Raw genomic sequence first — 14,196 nt, 5'->3', positions numbered from 1 at the left:
ATTTTCTGATTTGATAGACACCGGGGCTGTCTGATGAGTTTTAAAAATCGTACGCACATATTTCATAGCAAGTCATACACGAATCTTAAAGCTCATCAGATGACTTCAGTCATTCAGTGCCCATCGGATCCAAAAGTGCATCCAATGCTGATCGGACCTACACTTTTCTTTTTTTTTTTGAAAACTTGGTAGTGGCTACCAAGATTAAATTGATAAAGGTGCTTACAACAACTAGTAGTACTAGATTTTTACAACAATTGGTTGATCTCTGTAATTAGTTGTTCCCTTCTACCCAAACCCGCATATACTACTCTTTTTACATTTCTGCAATACCTAGCCCACAGCTTTGCATCTTCCCTTGCTCTATTCGCAACTAGCCACAGTGGCATCTTGACGTGACGGAATATAACTTCATTTCGTTGCCTCCATACGGACCACAACACTGCCATGAAAGTAGTAATCCACTCGCTTTTACTTTTTCCAGTTTCACGGCAGAATTGGTGGCAAGAGGCATCCCAAGTATCCGGTACTGTGTTATGCGACTGTACCAGTTGATGAAAACTACTCCATACCTCTCTAGCATTTGTGCATTCAAAAAAGAGGTGATGAGATGTTTCAACGGGGCAAGCCTCACACATCACACATCTCATGTCACAAGTCATACCTCTTATTTCCATCATCTCATGAGTCAGGATGCGGTTATTGAGCAATAAAAAGGAGAAAATTTTCACCTTAGAAGGCGCTGCAGCAGACCACACATCCATGTATTTCCACTGCACCTTCCCACCCGACACCATGACTTTGTAAAATGAAGATGCCGTGTACATACCACATGTTGACCAGCGCCACACAAGATGATCCTCAAAGTCCCCAAGTATTGGTATCGTACCAGTGAAAGAAGACAACACCGGTGAGTCATTAGTTATTGCATCATGGAGAGAAATTAGTTGTGATGTTGGCCTTGGTTGTCTGTCTTTCAGTTTTCTAAGTGGTCCCGACCTCCAATTGTCGTACCAGTAAGAAATTCTTTTGCCATTGCCAACTTCCCATAGTACACACCACTGAAACAGGCCTTGTACACTTTTCTCTTTGCTAAAACCTAGCACAAAGCATTTGGAACCCTTCTCTAGTAATAATGTTTCCGAATAATATTTGTATTACATTCATATTTTTTTTTTAGCAATCGTGAATTGTTCCTAATTTGACTAATTTATAAATAATACACTAAATTTACGATATTTTTTGTTTATTTTATAAAATATTAGTACTTCGATATATAATTGAATTATAAAATTAAACTATTTTTGAATATATATTCTAATAATATTTAAATTACGAATTTAGGACCTTGTCGGATTTTTATGAACTATAAACTCGTACTATGGCACAACGCAAAGAAAATAAAATTAGAAAGATAAAAATTATGATTCACTTGGGCCAAGCTTAGATTTTAGAGCCCACGAACTGATGCTTCTTTTATATAACTGAAATTCTGGTTCTATAAAATATAAAGTCGAACAATAGCCCAAGTAAAATTGGGCTTGGGCCCATTAACAACAACAAGTACAGGCATAATCCATAAAATGACACCGGCCTGACTCTAAAAAATAAATTACAGCGAGTTTGTCACCTTTTAAAATCATGCCAATTTTAATAAAGAAATTAAGTGGCACATTGTCACACATTGTCATCGTGCCTTCTGTTATTAATATAACTATACTATCATATTAATTGAAAAAATAACATGCTTTATTTTCCTAGAATATAAGACTTAAACCTTTGAATTTGATGTGTAAAGGCCTAAAGCGCCTGATGCAAGCATTTAACCTACTCGGACTTTTACCTACCCCGTTTAAGTGTATTGTATATCCTTTGCCATTACTAATCCGTACTCTCATAACTTAAAAAAAAAAAAAAAATGAACAATCCATAATTTAAGAGCGTCAATTCAAACAGGGGCAGATCCATTCAATGTGAATGAGGTCAATTGATTTTTTCTTTTTTGAAATTATATTTTAGGTATGATTTTTTATATAATTTAGAGTAGATGTCATGGATACCATAAAATTAATCTTCATTCTTAGCATGAAATTCTTACATGATTGATCCTCATAGTTCAAAAATCTAACTCCGTCGCTGAATTAAGACAATTCAATTTTAATCAGATTATTCAGATTGATAACAATTATATTGTATCATTGTATTTGCAAAAACAAGAAAGTGTATATTACCCGTGATGTACTGTACTTTATTATTCCAGTTGCACATAATGAAGTTTAGTTGTTTACATGAGAAGCTCAGGCGCATTAATTAAAGACATCTTGAGTGGTAATCAAGAAAAAAAAAAAAGGGAAGAGAGCTCTACTTAGCTTAAATAAATAATCAATAAATGTGTCTCTTTCGATGCCAGGAGCTTTTTTAAAATGGAAGGAGATAGTAGAACTAACTCTTTATTCGGAGCATAGGCTTAATGGTGCAATAGCAACGCTTCTGTCTTTGTTAGAGATTAGGTGGTGCAATCTCTCTTTGATTTGATTTGGATTGAAAAAGACTTGTGCTCATCCTTGTTGGCATGTGTCACGATAACTTCATATGTTTCAGTGGCACGATGTCAAATCATGATAGTTTTTATAGCAATGTAAGGTGTGGAAATAAATATGGAGGGTTTATTTAGTGTGTCCAACTATTGAACTGTCCTATTTTTCTCATACTAGGTGCTAATAGCAACAAAAATTAGCCATGAAATAGCAAAAGTTGTGAGGAACCTTCGTCAATAAAGTGTAAAAGAAACCGATTCAAATAAAGAATCAGGGCTAATGACTTTTTCTTTTTGTCACTAGAATCAGGGGTGAAAACGGAGCAGCGGATAGCTCATAAAACTATGTCCATATTTTATTTTTATTTTTCTAAATACAAGTACGGATTGGATATCAGTTGAATACAAATATACGTATGAATTTGATCAGATATTTTTTAAAATAATATAAAAAATACTAAAATTCATAATATTTATCTATTATAAATTATAATAGTGAATAATATAATTTTTTTCATAATATATATCTACTGGAATATGCTAGCATGCTACGCGTAGCATAGAGGGCCTCCATGCAACGGCTCAATATTTGATTTTTCAAAATTCTAATGGTCAATCCAAACCGTTCATCTTATTCTACATATTAATACGTGTTTGGAGACCAAATTTACATTTTTTGGAATTTTTTTACTATTTTTTTAGATTTATTGAAAATCGCTGTTTTTTTATGGTCCAGATTTGCTTAAAATAACAATTTTCAATAAATCTAAGAAAATAGTAAAAAAATTCGAAAAAATGTAAAATTTGGTCTCCAAACACGTATTAATATGGAGAACAAGATGAACGGTTCGAATTGACCGTTAGGATTTTGAAAAGTCGAATATTGAGCCGTTACACGGAGGCCCTCTATGCTACGCATATCATATTAGCATATTCCTATATCTACTATTCGAATTTAGATAATTAAAATGTAAAAAGATATCAGTATTTATACTCATACAGATATTCAAATATCTAATATCCATATCAATTTTTTTTAGGAAGCTGATATGAGTACTCGCGTTACAGTACCCGCACCTAAACTGCCATATATAACTGTTTGTGGGGACCAAACTGCCATAACTGCATTTCAGATCTGTAACTTTTTTTTTAATATTAATAGTCAAATCTTGAAGTATATAGTTCAAAGAACACAAGTATTTATATCTATATAGTAAACAATGTTGTAATTTTTACATAACTGCTTGTGAGGACCTAAACTGTCATAATCTTGTAATTAGATCCCTCCTCTTTTTACATATGACACTGAAAGTATCAATATCTAAGTATTGAAAGTATTTATATCTATGCACTTAAGTATTTATTTTTATGAGGTCAATTATTTTTGTTAGAGAAATGTTGATGCGGAATTAGTGCCGAGGTTTTGAAAGGGTGCTGCTAGGATTTTAGAATAATAATTAGTTGAGACTATATAATATCTTTTTAGAATAATAATTAGTGGGGACCATAATATATTATTCCTCTAAATGCAATTATTGTAGCGCGGGTACTTTGCGGATACTATAGCGCGGAGACAGAAATGATTATTCTTTTTTTTTTAATACAGATTGAATACGAATTGAATATTATCCATACCGTTTTCACCCCTCCACTAGATACATCACTTCTTATTTTGGTCCGTAAGCTATGTAATTTGTGCCAGCTACTTTTGAGAAGTTGTTCGAGCGCAACGAGTGGCATGGGTTATGTAAATTGTGTAAAATTATAGTGAAAACGTGGCCGATCAAAAACAGAATTGATTGAAATTGTATAAGAAAAAAAAATTGCTATCAAATTGCTATAATTTGTAACTTAGTTTCTCTCACTTTCTCATCTATTTGATTTAATTTTTTATTCTACGGAAAGGTGAACTAACCAAATTTGATCTTTTTCGCAGGATGAAATTGTTTCATTTCTTTATTTTTTATTTTAACTTAACAAAATCAAAATAATGCAGAATAGAAGTATATTCTTAATTCGACTTTTTTCCTCTTTCGTCATTTTGCCGAACAAACACTTCGTATTTCTCGTATCAATTGAAAGAAGTAAAATTTACGGAGTTTGTTGGCTTTCTTTTTTTCTATAAATTTACTGAATTTTTTTTTCTTCTATAAGTTATTCAATTTTCAATTTATATCAATCAAATCAGTCATTTATTTTTTTCTATTTAAAAGAACAAAATGCAAATGCTACTATTCACATTAATGAAAAAAGAAGTCACATTCACGTCGGTAAAAGGAAGGGAAGCAGTGTAAAATACCACTTAATTTAAATTTCTCCTGTTTATTTATTTTCAATTAAAAAAAATGCGTGAACACTTATAATAATATTACGAGAACGTAGATGCTAAGTATTCAGATCTTCGAAGCTAAGTACGATTAATTATTAAATACAAACTAAAAAAAAAAAAAACACATAATAGAACTTGCTTGCACAAGAACCTGTCAAAGTCAGATCTGACCTGAGTGTCATATCTCTCTTACTTTCTCATTTTATTTGATTTATCTTTCTTATGTTGAAACGTGCAAGTAATGCAACAAGTGGTTTGTTTTCTAATTAAGCATTATTATCATGTTAAATCATTGTTTTAAGTTTTGTTAGCTAATAACAAACAAGTTTGTTTAGCAACCTACCAGTACCCAAAATGAGGTACAGTGTCATTATTAACCCCAAAATTTAGATAAGACAACCAGCTTTTTATTCTTTAACTATTTCTCATGCATGACATGTTTCATGTAGAGCTGGAAAGCCATGCAATTGATGTACGGAACTTTTATATAACATTTGGAAACTATTAGGCCATATTCGGCTGTCAATGTGTACGTAGAAAAAAAAAATACACTTTGTGCCAAGAGAGATAATACAAAAGTTTTCTATGTTAAATTGTGCTAATTGATATATTTACGCTTAATTCAATTACATTCATATAAAGAACCGATTTTTTTATTTATATCCAAAAATTAAATCAAATTACAAAAAATAACCAATTTGCCGTTGAATGTCGAAAACTACCCAATCCGGTTACCCAGTAACCTGATTTTCTTTTTTTTTCCGGTTACCCAATTCCTGGATTATTGAAATGGGTCCGGTTATTGGTTAACCGGAAATGAGCAAAACAAATTGGTATGGTATATGTCCGGTTAATGGTGCACCGGTTTTGTGTTTTTTTTTTTTTTTTTTTAAAATAGAAATTTTTTTTTATTTTTTATATTAAAATATTAGAAATGTTGAATATATTTCTTTAAAAATAGATGAAATACAATATAATTTGATTTATTAGAAAGACTGCAACAAATAAGCCGGATCAATATTTTTCAGATCGGATTTTTCGCGGCTGTAAGAAAAATTAATATATTTATTTATGTATTATTGGAAAAAAAATAAAAATTCTTAGATTCCGAGTTATTGATCCCGGTTCAAAAGTCACTTCTAGGTAATACATAAAATATTATGAACTTTCTAGTACATTTAATTTATTAAAAGTTGTATCTATTTTGAGAATTATTTTTGAATAACAATTATTAAATAAATTAAAGTTTTGTTTTTTTTTCAAAATAGATACAACTTTTAATAAATTAAATGTAATAGAAAGATCATAATATTTTCTAGATTACCTAGAAGTGACTTTTGAACCGGGATCAATAACTCGGAATCTAAGCATTTTTATTTTTTTTCCAATAACACATAAATAAATATATTAATTTTTCTTACAGCCGCGAAAAATCTGATCTGAAAAATATTGATCCGGGTTATTTGTTGCAATCTTTCTAATAAATCAAATTATATTGTATTTCATCTATTTTCAAAGAAATATATTCAACATTTCTAATATTTTAATACAAAAAATAAATAAATTTCTGTTTAAAAAAAAAAAAACACACAAAACCGTGCACCATTAACCGGACATATACCATACCAATTTGTTTTGCTCATTTCTGGTTAACCAATAACCGGACCCATTTCAATAATCCGGGAATTGGGTAACCGGAAAAAAAAAAAAATCCGATTACTGCATAACCGGATTGGATAGTTTTTGAAATTCAACGGCAAATTGGTTATTTTTTGTAATTTGATTTAATTTTTGAATATAAATAAAAAAATCGGTATAAAGAATGGTATTTTAAGTTCTCGATTCAATAACCATTAAAAGGCGAAAAATTTGCAAAATTTAATCTATTAAAACTTCATGTACACTGCAACAGGATGTAACTCTTTTTCTTTTCTTTTATTACAGACAGTGTGTGATACATTATAAGTAGTCCTATAAGTAGAAGCATAGAGCTAGATTGTTCTTAAATTCATCAAGCGTCTTGATAAGCTCAATTTCAGAATTTATCAAACTGATTTTAAATTACGATTTTAAATTACGAATTCAAATTTTTAAAACTGATCTATTTCATGTAAAATTTATAAATTTCGAATTGAATTAGTACAAAGTCAATAGGTACAAATAAAAAAGGTTTAGAAGATAATTTTAATGCAATCGTTTTAATTTTTGATCCCTTGATTTATATTAAATCAATTAAAAAATATATAGATTTTGCATGCAAACATATAACTTAAGTAGTTCGCTTTCAACAATTTAATTTGTCGTTTTAAATTAATCTACTAAAATTTTGGAGTTCAACTCACCAAAAGACTTGGTGAGCTTTAAGAATATTCTAAGCTCATCAAAAGACTTGGTGAGCTTGAGAACATTATAGTAATGTTAAGAAAATGTCCAAATAACTTCTTGAGCGATGCTATGGGACTATGCGTAGCGCGGATTCGTTTGTATTATAGATCAATATTTTTATTTTTTTAATTCTGTCAGTCGATCCAAAATGTTTATCATGATCTTTATATAAATATATACTTGTAAAATACATTTTATATTTTTTAGAATTTTTTTACTATTTTTTAGATGGGAGGAAAATCCCTGTTTTTGTTGAATGGTCCAGAATTTCACATCAAGTGATTTTCCACCCTTATAAAAAAATAGTAATAAATTCTAAAAAATGTTAAATTTAGTTTACAAATACATATTCATACAGAGATAACATTGAACGGTTCAGATTTATTATTAAAATTTTCAAACTGAACATTTGAGTTCATAACGCGGACCAACATAAGCCATGCATAGTACCATAACCTTTTTTATTATTTAGACCGTAAAATTTTTAGACCTGTATGCTGAGTATGCATGTGCATTTTTTTTAAAATACTTTTTAGTTTTTGATTGTCAGCTCGTGCAGTCTTAGGTTTAGCCCCTTAGTAATTTAGTTTTTGACACGAATTTACAAATTATAAATATTGATGGCCCGTCTTTTGATCAAATGATTTGAATGAGAGGTCTGGTCTAATTTGTCGGTTCAATGTAGCTATAGCATTCCCTCAAAAAAGAAAAGAAAAAGATGTAGCTATTAGCAAAGTCTTATCAAGACAAATGATTATCTGGCAGTATTATTGGCTCTTATCAAGAACTATATCTCTACACTTTTTGTTGTTGCATTTTGATTTCGGTTTGTTAGTCCCAAAAGGAATAACTAGTAACGAGATTTCGACCATCTGATTTGTATCTTATGAATTAAATTGCGGTAGTTTTGATTTAGTCCAGTTATAAAATTAGATGGATAAGATTTGTAGTAAATTTTTCTTTATTGTTCGTTGAGTATCAAGATGGTTACAATAAAAAATATTTACATTTCTCAATTGATTTTTTACGAAGTACAATTAATCAATTGATGCGAAAACATAAAATAAACGCATTCAGAATCTCTTCGTAAATATTAAAAAAGAATATGAATCATTATCATATCTTTAATGCCCGGTATCCACCTTCCAATCATATCAAGTTATCAACAATCTAACAAACCATGGAACGAAGAAAAAACAATGAAGAAAAAAAAAAGAACGAACCAACCTGCCATTGACATTAGCATTCCATCAATCCGCACCGCGTGATAAATAATGTCTCATCCTATAAACAAACCGCGTCTGCTGGCCCTGGCCACCTCATTCGAATCTGTCTTATGTGGCATCAAAATCGTAGCAACTTGTGTCATGAGTTTCTTTAGTCTGGATTCCACTCATTTATGAAATGCTTCCACATTTTTAGTTATCCGGAACAAGACTTGTAACTTTGTCGTAGCAACAAAATATCCGAGCTATCGTGTTAATTTAATTTTAACCTAATATTGCTTATTCCACCTGCCATCCACTCTTCCAAAATTATTCCATAATCACCTCTCTTCCCTACCATCCATCCTAACATTACCTATATGATAATTAAGTAATGATAAAATAAAACTAATATAATCCCCACAACGGAGCACCAACTGATTGCAAATTCGGAATTCAAATGAACAAAAGAAAAAGAAAAGGTTAGCAATAAATAAACTGATCGAGTGCTCCATTATGCGGGCCCATTCCAATCCCTAAAGAGGCCTATTGTGCACTTTCCTATGCGAACCCCGTGATTCTCGTGAATTTTATTATTATCCCTTCGCTTTTTAGGCCTTTTTACTGTTTACTCCCTGCTTTTTATTTTTCGCCCTTTTTCCCTTTTCCCCTTTTCCCCTGTTCTCGTTGTGAATTTTTTTTATCAAGTATGTTTCATTGAAAAAAATCTACACGGTTATATCTGATTGCTTGCTTCAACAAGCAATGTGATCGCGTGCAGCGAGATCACATGGCTGGTTCGCAGCTGGGAGCCTAGGAGCAACAAAAATGACTGCGTACCTACGGGCTTTGACCAGAAAAATAAAATTAAAAAAAAGATGGAAAAGAAAGAAAATTACTGCGCAATACAAAACGGTGGGCCATTTTTATTAATATCCTTAAAAAAAAAAAGGAAATTTTAAAAATAACATTTGTTTTTTCTTTTTTTTATTTATGTCCTGACCGCCTGGGTTTGGGGCGGTCCAAAATTCTCAGTGGAGCGCCTCCACTGCGGGCGGCCCACAAGCCAAATGAGGCGCCCCAGAGACGGACGGCCCGTATGCTATGTGAAGCGCCCCAGGGACAGGCGCCCCATATTGTATTTTTTTTTAAATGGAAGTGTGGGTCGCAAATAAAAATTACGGTTTCAATATAATTTCTTAATATAGTGTACTGTTGCGCTTTTAATTCTATTGTTGAACTTTAAGTGTATTATTGAACTTTAATTGTATTATTAAACTGTGTTATAATGATGAAATGTAAAGTGCAAACAACATAATACCAACATGAATATAAAATAAAAAAACATAATGCCAACATAATGTGCGCCAACATAATCAGAAACGTATAATACAACAGTCTCATATTCAAAATACTACAATTAGAACTATATCACAATAAACAAAAACTCTACAATCATCCTCGTCGTTTCCTTCCAGATGGAGACAACCTAGGAGCCACTATGCCCTTGCCATGCCTGTGCGGCTGCACGCCCCTCTGCGGACTCACATCTCCTAACGCCTCATCTCCCATATCCTCCTCCTCCTCCCCCGTATACATGTGCTGCGTACCTGTACTGGCTGCCCATGAATCAAATACAACAGCTGACTCTGCATTGGCGGGCTATGTACGCAGCTCCCATGGATCTTTCTCCCAACTTGCAGCATACGTGGCAGGAGGCGGTGCGCCAAATAATGCAGAGACAAAGCCATCTGCAGTCTGAGATGCACTCCCACCAGCCTCAAAGTCGTGCTCCATCTCCACTCCATATCGTGGTCTATGGGAGTCAATCACCTCTGCTTCTGTGTCGAACGAGGCCAACTCATCCACGGTAAAACTGGGATTGGCATTCCAACGAGGTGCTCCATCCTAGATTAAAATAATGTTAGTTTTGCTACATACAAAGAACTCTGCAATAAATAATATAAAGTGGTGACTGACCGTGCCAAGCTCTACCGGAACTCTGTATTTATTTCTGTAAGCATCCCATCCTTGGGTATTCAACACCCAGTGGTGGAACGCCCAACCTGAGTCATCAACTGCATAATTGGAAGTTAATTGAGTTAGAACAAACAATTCAAGGAAAATAAGAATATTGTGTGTGTCGTACTTTTAATATTAACTTGTAATTACCTGCAGGAGGTGGCGGCATCTCATGAGCGTATATGGCCTCTGGTTGGTAATCCGGATTTCGCGATGTAGACTTTATCTCCCGCCAATTGATGTTCTCCCCAGCATCGTGCAGCATGCCAACGAGGCGGCCTTCAAAACCGCCTGTCTCCACGATTGGTGCAGTGTGCTCGAGCATCTGGCATCCTATATATCGCCAAGCATCCTTCGCCATGCACACCAAGCTGTGTCCAACTCCTCTCACAGCGGTCAACAGCTGCACACAACATGATTATTCCAACAGTAAGTAATTAAAATTTGCAATTTTAAATTAAAGTATGTTTCGGTTGTACTTACCGTGCGAGCATTGATCGGACCCCAAGGCATATAATTGCTGGATGAATCCATCAGTCTACGTCGAAGGGTCTCGCCATAATGGCCCGTCAGGTAGACTGACGGCATGCCCCATCTCTGGTACCATACGACATATCTCAGATCCCCGGGACCAGCACCCAATGATGCAGTAGATGGCAGGCTCCATAAGTGCTGCTCCGGATGTCGAGCCCAGTTGTACTGCATGATGAAATGCTGGCTCCAGTCGACTTTAGACTTATTGTGCGCTGTACTGCAAGTATAATTAATTAGAAATGAGAGAAACAGTGGCAATATTAAGGTGATAATGAAATTAAGTAGATGATACTTACTTGTGGAACTTGTCGGTATCATCCTTACCCATCAGCGGAAACTTCGGGATGAAAGCATCCAAGCCAAACTGTCGAGATACCCGATCGGGGTAGTGATACTCCACTATCCAGAAACAGATGACCGGTCCCCGATAATACCATAGCCGTGTCTGCTCTAATGTCAGCGGGCTCAGCCATCTACGTTGATACCATGCACGATACGGAAACCAATCGATATTCGCATCTCGGAGCATCTGGAGCTGACCCCGGACATAAGAAATCCCCTTGCCATTCTCTTCATGATCGTGATGACTACCCCATATAGCGGCGTACGCGGGGCATCTGTCTAGCTCAGGACCTCCCCACCGGGGATGTGGCAATGGTATAACTGGCCAATTTATGGGCAGATGTGACCACGGCCAATGCTGGAGCAGAAGAAGTGGTCCAAAAATCTGTTTATTCTTCACCTGAAAATTTAACTTAAAATAAAAACTGGGTGCTTCTTATCCAACCTTCAATAACAACGTATATTAATACAGACTTACCAGACAAGCATGACACATGCCTCTGTATAAGTGGGCGAGGACAGCTCCACCCCAGTTCCATCTCGATTCTTTCTCCAGGTCCCTCAGCAGGGAGAGTGTTCGCTTACAAAAGTATGCTACAAAGTTTCAGGTACAGCTAGCTGTACAAGTTTAAACCTTGAATCAACTTTCTTCTAAGACTGCAAGTGCACAATCCTATCCGTATAGTATAATAAGGTATCGATCCTCAGGGACGGTATAATTCGACTCTAAATTCTTACTAATCTGAGTTAGGTACTAGAAGTGTAGAAAGTTGGGTTTGGTTTGTTTATATTCCCTAATTTCAAGTGACAATTCAATTAACAGTAAATGAAAGCAATTAAAGGTTTTGGTTTCGAACAATGATAAAAGGTGTTCCCAGGGTTTCAGGTTTCATCCCAAACTTTGCCCTCTCTGGACCTATCATGCGACTCGCATCATCTCTGATGCGACCCGTATGACGCGACTCGCATCATCTCTGATGCGGGTCGCTTGGCCCTCGAGCTGAGCTGACATGTGTTCGTATCTAAGTTGATTTCTTGTGCGAGGCTTCAACCTGTAGCTCTCACCTACTGGTATCTAACCTAAATTGATTGTCTGGTTTGCTAGAGGTATCCACAACCTTTCGATAATGGAAAGTTCACCTCTCGGCTACTATTGATCTTAGATCTACCTCAAATACTCAATCACAATTGCAAGAAACATCAAAGTCAAAGTACTAGAAAAGATGCTATAGACATCTAACAGTAGACAATCAAGAATCAATCAAGCAATCAAAATCAAGCAATCAAATGAATACTCAAACAAAGAATCACACAAGTTCAAACTTAGATCAAAACAACATGCAATTCAAAAATAAAGTTTAGAGACTACATCCTAACCCTAGGAACTAAAGATCTACTCAAACATGATAAAAGAAAGCATAAAAAAGGGGAGAAGAGAAGAGATCATGATGAAGCTCGAAGATCCAAGGTGGATTGGAGAAGATCTTGCAATCTTCTCTTCTTCTCCAAGCGATCTCCAATCTCTCTCTTCTTTCTTGATCAACACTCAAATTCTTGAGGTTTTGAATCTTCAAATTCAGAACTCCCTCCCTGGTAGCAGTGGTGGTCTATTTATAGACATTTCAAAACGAGTGCTTCAATTCTAGGCCTTAATTGGGCCTTTACTGTCTGCTCTGGAAGCTCGCGATGCGACCAGCGTCAGGTCTGATGCTACACGCATCGACTCTGATGAGGGTCGTGTCAGATGTGATGAGGGTCGCATCAGATGTGATGAGGGTCGCGTGCAGAGTCTCAGAATTCAGTAACTTCCCTGATTTCGCCCGTTTTCTGCAAAATAAGAATGAAATCGCAGCAGTACCATATTCTATGGATATTCAATGTAAAATACGCGATTTGGTGGTTTAAAATGCAGATTTTGGTACAAGAATTGGTCGGAACAATAGATCAAATATGGAGATATCAGAGAGATACATCATCGGAACCCCGTCACCGCTGGAATCCTTGAACATGACAGCACCACACAAATCCAGCACATACGCCCTAGTATACCTGCAATAAGCGTAAAATAATCAATATAAATAATTGAGATTGTTGATGAACTACTAAGTTAATTTAAAGAGTGTAATAGTACCTCCTGACTGCCTCAATGTCAACAGTCTCAGGAAATATCTGATTCTGGAAGAAGTGAAACCAGAGTGCCATCATATGACGACGGATCTGCTCCAGTCGGATCCTCAAATCCCCTACCAGTCGTGTCATCATATGACGATGGGCCCTCTCCAGTTGGATCCACCAGGGACGTGCCCGCTCCAGTCGGATCCACAGCATCTTCACCCGCTACAGTCGGACCGGCTGCAGGCTCAGCTCGTACTCCCCACCGTCTAACTCTAGGCATACTACATTTACCAAAAAATATATATTAATCAATCACAACTTAAGAAAATCAAAATTCATTCGCACTTTTAAACAATTTCTTAATATTTGCAACCAAATTCAAACCCTAATAATTATTTAATAATTATTCAATAATTATACAATAACTGTAGTATATTATATTATTATTATAATAATTATTTAATAAATTAAGAATAATTATTCAATAATTATACAATAACTATAGTATAATATATTATTATTATAATAATTATTTAATATATTAAGAATATAACATATTAATTAAATAATTATATATTAATAACTATTACAAATAATAAAATACTAATTGTATAATTATAATTTACCAATAATTATTAATCAAACATACAATTTATATAATATTTTTATAATAAGTATTTAATATATTAACAATATATAATTATTTAATTAGAGTGAGTCTATGATAC

Source organism: Carex rostrata, chromosome 9 (assembly GCF_964058835.1).
Source record: "Carex rostrata chromosome 9, lpCarRost1.2, whole genome shotgun sequence".
NCBI classification, from domain to species: Eukaryota; Viridiplantae; Streptophyta; class Magnoliopsida; order Poales; family Cyperaceae; genus Carex; species Carex rostrata.
This window is presented reverse-complemented; position numbering follows the sequence as displayed.